The sequence below is a fragment of the Mauremys reevesii genome, linkage group 3 (assembly GCF_016161935.1).
Source record: "Mauremys reevesii isolate NIE-2019 linkage group 3, ASM1616193v1, whole genome shotgun sequence".
Lineage (NCBI taxonomy): Eukaryota > Metazoa > Chordata > Testudines > Geoemydidae > Mauremys > Mauremys reevesii.
The window spans coordinates 97,964,710-97,973,284 of record NC_052625.1 but is presented as its reverse complement, the minus strand read 5'-3'; positions in this window follow the sequence as shown (position 1 = coordinate 97,973,284).

Here is an 8,575-nt window from a genome sequence, read left to right as displayed (position 1 = left end):
GAAGTAGGACTGAGTGGAATTGTAGGCTCTAAAGTTTTACACTGTTTTGTTTTTGAGAGCAGTTATGTAACAAAAAAAACCCTACATTTGTAAGTTGCACTTTCAAAAGAGATAGCATTACAGTACTTGTATGAGGTGAACTGAAAATACTATTTCTTTTATCATTTTTACAGTGCAAATATTTGTAATAAAAATAAATATAAAGTGAGCACTGTGCACTTTGTATTCTGTGTTGTAATTGAAATCAATATATTTGAAAAATGTAGAAAACCATCCAAAATTATTTAATAAATTTCAATTGGTGTTTTATTGTTCAACGGTGCAATTAATTGCAATTAATTTTTTTGAATTAATCGCATGAGTTAACTGTGATTAATCGACAGCCCTAATATAAACCCTTATTCTTTAAGGCATAAACCAACCACTAATTGACAAGATTTAGGAAGAAATGTATTCTATAGGAAAGTTATTCCATAATCTTCCACTATTGATTTATCCTTCTGAAATGTCAGGTACTGAATGCTGTCAGAGACAAGACTAAATGGACTTTGGGTCTGATCCAGTATGACAAATCCTACATTCCCATAATTTCTGACCTATGATTCATAAGTTGATGGAAAGTTTATCAATTTAGGCCCAAAACTATAATTGCCTCCACACGGACTGATCTCTTTGTACTCACACAGAGACCTATGTAAGTCAGTTGAGCTGTGTGTGAGTGTAGGGGTAAGCCCACACAGTCACTTGGGGGGGGGGGTCATGACCTTAGTTTTATTGCTATTTTTAAGATCTCAACAAAAGCAGACAAATTTATACTATTTTTTTCTTTGTGGTGTGCTTAACAAGCTAGAACTGAAACATATAACTTGATTTTTAAAAAGACCTTCCTCAAAAAATAAATAACCTCCAACATACACAGGCTAAAATTACCACTCATGAGAAACCGCAAACTAAAAAGGAAACCACAAAGTCATGAACTCCCATTGGAAGGCTGTCTCAAGATTTACACTTGAGCATGCTGAAGGAGAGAGCATTCCAGAGTTAGATGCCTGTCCTTCCAAGAGTACACGGAGAGAGTCAGCAGTTCTAACCCTCCCAATTTCAGGAGAAATAGGAGATAAGGCAATAGATTGTATCTCAAGTAGACTGTCCAATATCATGGGAGATCTTATATACTAATATTAATATACTGAGGACTGCATGCTAGGCATTAAGCAGTCATTGCAGGTTGCAGACACAGCTCTTATTAATGAAAACTAGGTGATTAAACAATAGGGAAAATGCATCAAAGGTATATATTGGAGCCTAGCTAAGATATTCTTAAGGCACCTATCAGCTAGCTGTCTGTCATAGACACAGCAAGCAGCTAAGAAAGGCCTCAGAAGAAAAGAACAATGACAAGAAAGAACTTCAGGGTCTTTACATAATCCTTGGGCTCTTCAACATGGCTTCCATCCAAGAGAATATAATTAGGGAAACAGGGATCCCAACAAAACAGCCACAGGGACTGCCTCCGAATGATTTGTGGGGTGGAGAGTGACCCCCATGAAAAGGTTAATTTGAGAAGCTGGTAAGTGCATGTCATGCTCTCAGAGTGTGAGCTGCAAATGAGTCTGGTCATCTGATGTAATGACTCTAATAATGTGTCATTGGCTGCGTGTCCTGCCACTTGAAATCCTGCATTGGAAAGCTTTACATAAGCACTTCCCTATTTTATAACTCAAGTAAACTCTTAGGATGGGATTTTCAAAAGCACTCAGCATTGGCCTACCTCTATCCACACTGAAATCAGTGGGAGGTTTACCATTGACTTCAATGCGAACAGAGTTAGGCCAGTGAAAATATTTGAAAATCAAACACTTACTACAACCCAGTTTTTATTTTTCTTTCTACCTTGTGGACTTTGTAGTGCCATTACTCCCAACTCAACCATGTGTAAATTATCAAACTGGCCAAAATGATTTATTATGCTTCTGAATTATGTATTTGATTTATGAAGAGTTGGCTGATGCTCAGCAGAACAGTTCCGGATAATGATTGATAATAGCTTTATCACTGCTGTGACATTGTGCTGGACAGATTTTCTTTTTTGTCTTTACAATCACAGGATGGTTCTCTAATTTCTTCCAAGCACTGACAAATACAACAGTGACTTGTAGACAAGCAAAGCCACTGTTTCTCTGGAGGTAAATTATAGAGTGACATCCACACCCCAGAGAGAAATTGTTTATCTTTCCTTAGATGGCTACTTGTGTACTTGGAACATACATTTCTCTGCAGAAGTTTATTGCTTTGTCATAACCTCTAACCCTGCTAGTAGTGTAGCTTTGCAAAATGTGAATGTTAGCTATAAGGACACACTTCCCAAACGTGGGAGTACAGAGGCATGGCTGAGATATGTCTGTACCTAGCTGATTTCTGGCTATGTAACAGCCTATATGGGGGCTCTAATGTATGCCACGCACTGATATGGTGCCTGGACAGCCACAGGATCATGGGAGGAGGATGGATCATAATCATGATGATGGCTTAAAGCCACTTTTGCCCCTCTCACCCTGGACTTTTGCCAAGCAGTCCTCTGGTCAGACTGGAAAACTAGAGTCGTTGCCCCTAAAGTAGCCTTCCAGAAATATACATACATTTGAATCTAAGCTTGCATGTTTTGAATGACCGTGACAGTGCCCAGGATAAACCTGTATTTGGATTTGCCTCACCAATCATTGCAATGGCAGCTTTGAATTGCTAATTGCACCTTTAGTGGCCCTAGCATCTTTAATATTAATAAGATTGGTGCACCTAGGCTTGTAGCCAGGCAGATAAAGCAGAATCAATTTCTGTCAGCAATGCTTCCACTCCCCTCCCTGCCCTGACACGCACTCACACAGTGAGAATTCGGTCTACTAATCATATTACAAATTGCAGGGACAGAGACAGACCAATGATTAGCAATTGAACCTGAAAGTGAACACTGGCACAGCAGCAAAAGAGATAATCAGCAAGACTGGTTAAACCTCTTCAGTTTACTTTGCATTAATTTTACAAAGCAAATTATGGTGTATTTGCAAACCCCACCCCCTTCCTATTTATCCTCCTTTTCCTCTCTCACTTTTCTGTTTCTCTCTGCTTCCATTTCCTGCCTCCCCCACTGCTGCCATATGTCTCTCCTCCTAGCCACCCCATCCTTCCTCATATTTCCCTCTCTGCTGATTTCCCTTCCTCATACTTCTCTGCCTTTCTTTGTTCCTCACCCCCTCTTCTCTCTCCTCTCCCCTCAGTAATTTTCCTTCTTAACCGGAGACATAAAATATTGACTTCCAGCTGAGTGAGGCTTCACACAACTGCTGCCAGTTAAAAGAGGGAAAGTTAAAGCAGGGAAAGCTTCCTATTGGCTTACCTGCTACAAGGATGCCAGGTTGAGTCTTTATCTTCATAACGAAGGTCAGCTGCACTCATAAGAAGTCCAATAACCAAATGGGAATCTTTGTTTAATGTTAACCTGCTGTAGCATGTGCCCACCAGTTGGTAAATACAATTGTTGTCTCCCTTCTGTGCTATTGCACATCTTTCCCCCAACCTCCTCTGCTGGTCTTCTCTCTCAGCCTTGTCTACATTAGAAGTTTTTTGTTCAAAATATTTCACCATTGCTACCAGCACTTCAGTTCCACTGCTGTAGGTAATATCAGGAGCCCACAAATATATGGACTGCTGGCTGCCCAACAGTGTTTTAAGCACTGTGTTGGTAAGATCAGTGCTTAAAACATAGATGGCTGGTCCACACTAGGGCTCCAAACACTGGTGGAGCTAGAATTGGTCTTGGCAACAGTGGGAAATTTTTATAAATATTTCCAAATGCAAATAAAGCCAGAGTCAGGATATTTGGCTCTATTCCCAGGCTCTACCCTTTGTGACCTCTGGCATGCCTCTTAAGCTCAGTGTCTCAGTTTCATCATATCAGTGTTTCCAGGGTTTGTTTATAAACCACCTCCAGAGCCTCTTGATTTAAGATGCTGTAGAAGAGCAAATTACTATTATTTTTATTCTTTCTCTGCCTCTCTGCTCTATTTCCTGCCCTGCTTCTTTGCAGCTATTGGACATTTAAAGAAAACACGCTTCCCAGTGAGCAAGTTCTCTACAAATGTGGATTAGACTAAAAGGTAAGAGTCCTGAGGTCACTCCCAATGCCAAGTACCCACCTGGCTGCATGTAATGCTGTTGCTGAGTTTCAAGGTTGATTTAGAAAAAAAAGGTGCATTTTTTCTAATTAACATAAAAACCAGTGAATTCTGAATATTACGAGAATATCATATGGTTTTCCAAATCCTGCCGTTAATTAATAGTGTTTTCAGTTGTGCTTTTAGAATCTGCAGTTTGAATCAAAGCAAGAAAGGGTGGGGAAGAGAGAAAAAAAAAGATTATAGAAAGATGACCTGCCTGTGCAAATCTTAGTTAATACAGAGAGGCCTTGAGGTGTCTCATTCCATAGCTGGTTGAGAGAGACAGAAACTTTTTTTCCACTTGAAGTTCAGGGAACACCCCCCGTTTACAAGGGAGTAATATTTCTGCCAGATATGAAAGCAGCTTCTAATCTTCTTTGACCTTGCTCAGAAATTCAAGTCCAAATGTAGTAACATAGAAGCTGGCAGGTCAACCAAAAGAATCTGTGGGGGGAGGAGGATCTTACCCCATCTTTCTCCCCCTCTCCCCCCTCCCCTCACTTGAACTCTTATCAGGGATTGTTTGAAATGCAATGGTGGCTCAGCTGGCAGTAGAAATAACACCAGCTATGTTAATTTTTTTAAAGCAAGAATAAATAACGTGGAGGGCATTTACTGGACTGATCCAGAATTTACGCCTGCTCTTAAAAGCCATGTACATTTTTTTCATTTTTACAAACGTAAAAAAATTACCTTTTTACGTGTTAAAATTTGAGAAGTTGAATTGCACATTATTATTGTTATGATGAGTTAGCATTTACACTGAGCCATAACTGTGCAGGATGCTTTAACAGTGAATGGACGTTGCCCCTGCCCCAAGGAGTCTATAAACAAAGTGCCTGATCCTGCAAACATTTATGACTGGTTGTAGTGGTTAATAATGTGAATAGTTCAGTGGGATTTACTGCCTGTCATGGTGAAGTCAATCAGACCACTTATGATAGTAAGCACTATGTCTAGTGTTCATAGTGCTTGAAGCCTTTAGCTGGATGAAACATAACATGACAAGAAATGGCATCACGAAGTGGGAGTGAGGTTTATATAGTATTCAGTTGGTACTTCCTGCAGCCTTGTATGCAGTGGTTGTTCCATTTTCTTTTATTAAGTGGACATGGGAGTTTGAGTCAGTGCTAGCATCTTGCCATCAACTTTGTGTTCTGCTAGCAGAACTAGGTTTTTTTGTTTCTCTAGTTAAAGACCAATTTAGGAACCAATGAGAAAGTAGGAGATCATTCTCATCATTCCAGTAGTTTTATAATAATCTTGGACAGTCTTGGACAAATAATTGGCTGTAGAAATAATCCACATATGCCCCCTCTTTTGCTTCATTCCTGTATCATCTACACATATGCACACGCATATAAATACATACACATATATTACATTGGCCTTAGAAACCAATTTTTAATGTACTTAACTGTCACCTTGCTTTACTGAATTACAGGCTTGCTTCAGTAATAATAATTTTAAATTTCTGGAGGTTGCTGCTTCTCTTTAAAAATGATAATAAAGCAGCCCTTTTCACTTCTGCAGACAAACATTTTGACAAGTGATCAAAGGCTGTCAGAACAGAGGGGAAGACTGGATGCCTGTTAATGCTTTACCAGTCAGGGTATGTCTACACTTATAGAGTTTTTGTGCTGTAAGTTTCACCGGAACCGGTAAAAGTAAAGCGCTGGTTTGTGTACTCACTTTTTTTTTTAAATCTCCTTCTGTCTGGCTAACTTCCCCACCACATCTACAAACAAAGGGAAAGGGAGCTTCAAACTTCCCCCCCCACCACCACCCTCCAGGGCTTACAGGGGGAGGGGCGAATGGGGGTGCATGAGAGCAGTGGAGATGCTGGTCAGAGAGGTCGCTTTTGGAACTGTGGGATATCCTTCAGAGGTCAAAGGGTGTTTACACTGGTGGAACGTGTCTTCACTTTCACAGCAGCGCAAAAAGAATAGCAGTAAGAGCTGTACGCCTCTTGTGAAAGTGGTTTTCTTTTTGTGGTGAAACTTCTGAGTTTCATTAACAAAGTCATTAACAAGTATAGACACTCCCACAGTTTTAGCACCAAAAAAGGGACTTTTTGCGCATTAAATCGTAATTGTAGACACACCCTCAGTAATGGCGGGACTGTGCTTTCTGCTAGTCTGGCAAAAACTGTAATGTCTACTATTCCTCTTTTTTTTTTCCCTCACTCCCTCTGTCTTTTCCCCACTTCAGAAAATGCTTTGCTGTTCTAGACTAACCCACATGCAGCTCGCTGTATTCACTTCCCAGATTATTGCATTTAAGGTACTGGAAATTCAGCAAGTCTGATTCTCAGTTTCCACCACATCAAGATCAGAAAGGAAGTTTAGGCCCTTAAACTCGAAGATGCCAACTGCTTCTGCATTGACTGCAGAGCTCCCCAATGCTCTCAGCCCCCAGGACAGCACAGCTCCAAACAGCCTGCATTGCCAAATGCTCACTCCATAGCCACAGTCCTCAGAACCCCACCTCAACGGGATTCCACATTTTCAGACAGGGACAGTATTAACTTACCTGCTAAAGTCCTGTGGTGGGCTGATGACATTTTGTAGAGCATTTCCCTGCTGCATGTCCTCCTTTACCGCTGAACCTGAATCCCACAGAGCACCGACTGAAGGGCTTATATGGGGGAAACAATGCAATAGAGAACTCCTACCAACTAGATTCACTGTTCCCCTGGAACACTGTACTAGTGGCTCATCTCTCTTTCCCTCCGGAACAATAAGAAATTAGTTTACAGATTAGGTCCAGAACCATCCAGCCTTTCTAAGTGTAGTTCCAAGATGCCAAATGATGTCATCTGAAAACTGGCATAGTGTGGAGATGTTTATGAGATGGCACATCTGTTATTCAAAGGTACAGCCTCTACCAAAGGAAACTTCCATTCAGGCCTGAAATTCAGCTTGTGTTACTAATATTTCTGGGGTGAAAGTAATTTAAAGGACTTGCCGGTACTCCAGAGTCCTGCGGGGGCGAGGGGCCTCAACCAGAAGAGGTGTGGCCTCTATCGGAAAAGGTGGGGCCTTTAAATCTCAGGGCTTTTAAATCAGGATTTAAAGGGCTTGGGGATTCAGCTGAAGCTAGGGGCTGGGCCCTTTAAATCACCCCCAGAGCTCCCAGCTGCAGAGGCAGCTGGGAGCCCTGGGGTTTGGGCAGGGGTGAAAGTAATTTACATTTCTTACCCATATGGTCCAATTGCAAGCAACCCACCTCTCCTACGTACTTCATGGATCCCTCCCATTGCATGACATAGATAGAGAAAATAAAACTACTATTACTACTACCAGTACTGTCTGTAATAAAACTTTGCTATTGGAATAAGCCTGAAAAAGTGAAAACTCACCATCACATTTTTCTCCGTGTCTTCCCTCCTCCTCCAGTCAGGCTGTGGACACTAGGCTCCGTTCTTTCTCCCTGCCTAGCACTCAGCAGCTTCAGGGGCTTCCCTCTAGCTTGCAGCAGGGAGCAGGGAGACTGGCTGAGGGAGGGAGAGAGAAGCCTGCCTCCTGCATAAGAACAGTTTAAACTCAGCTGTTCCCTGCTCAGTTCAGTAACATTTCAAAGAGGATCTGCAAGCAATTTGGACATCACAACCATGATCCTCTGCTGGGGAGGGAATGGGATAGATTTGAACTTGGAAATGGTTCCTGATTTTGATTGTGTTTTTTGTGTATAGGAGATCCCCTCATCCTGGGGGCAGAAAAGAACTGCCCCTGCCATGGTCACACACTGTTCTTATCCAGGCAGCAGCAGCAGGCATCTCAGCCAGTATCCCTACTGCAAGCTAGAGCCTAGAGGAGAACCCTGCTGGGGGGGAGGAATGCAGAGCCTTGTCTGCAGCCTGGCTGGAGGAGGGGGCGGGAGGAGACGAGAAACCAATGTGACAGTGAGTTTTCCCCTTCCACCTGCTTTTATTAGCTCTGGATTTAAGCTGTGCAGCCAAATGCTCATATTTGTTGTGTATATTAGTATTGGAGAGAGATCTCATCATCCCTGGGGGCAGACAAGGACAGTCCCTGCAGGGGTGGCTCTAGGCATTTTGCTGCCCCAAGCATGGCAGGCAGGCTGCCTTCCGCGGCTTGCCTGCAGGAGGTCCCCGGTCCTGCGAATTCGGTGGCAGCCTGCGGGAGGTCTGCCAAAGCCACAGGACCAGCGGACCCTCCGCAGGCATGCTGTCGAAGGCAGCCTGCCTGCCGCCCTCCCGGCGACCAGCAGAATGCCCCCCATGGCTTGCCGCCCCAGGCACGCACTTGGCGTGCTGGTGCCTGGAGCCGCCCCTGGCCCCTGCCATGGTCAAACACACCCTCCCCACTCCCCCCAACTACTTTGAGTGAAATTAACAA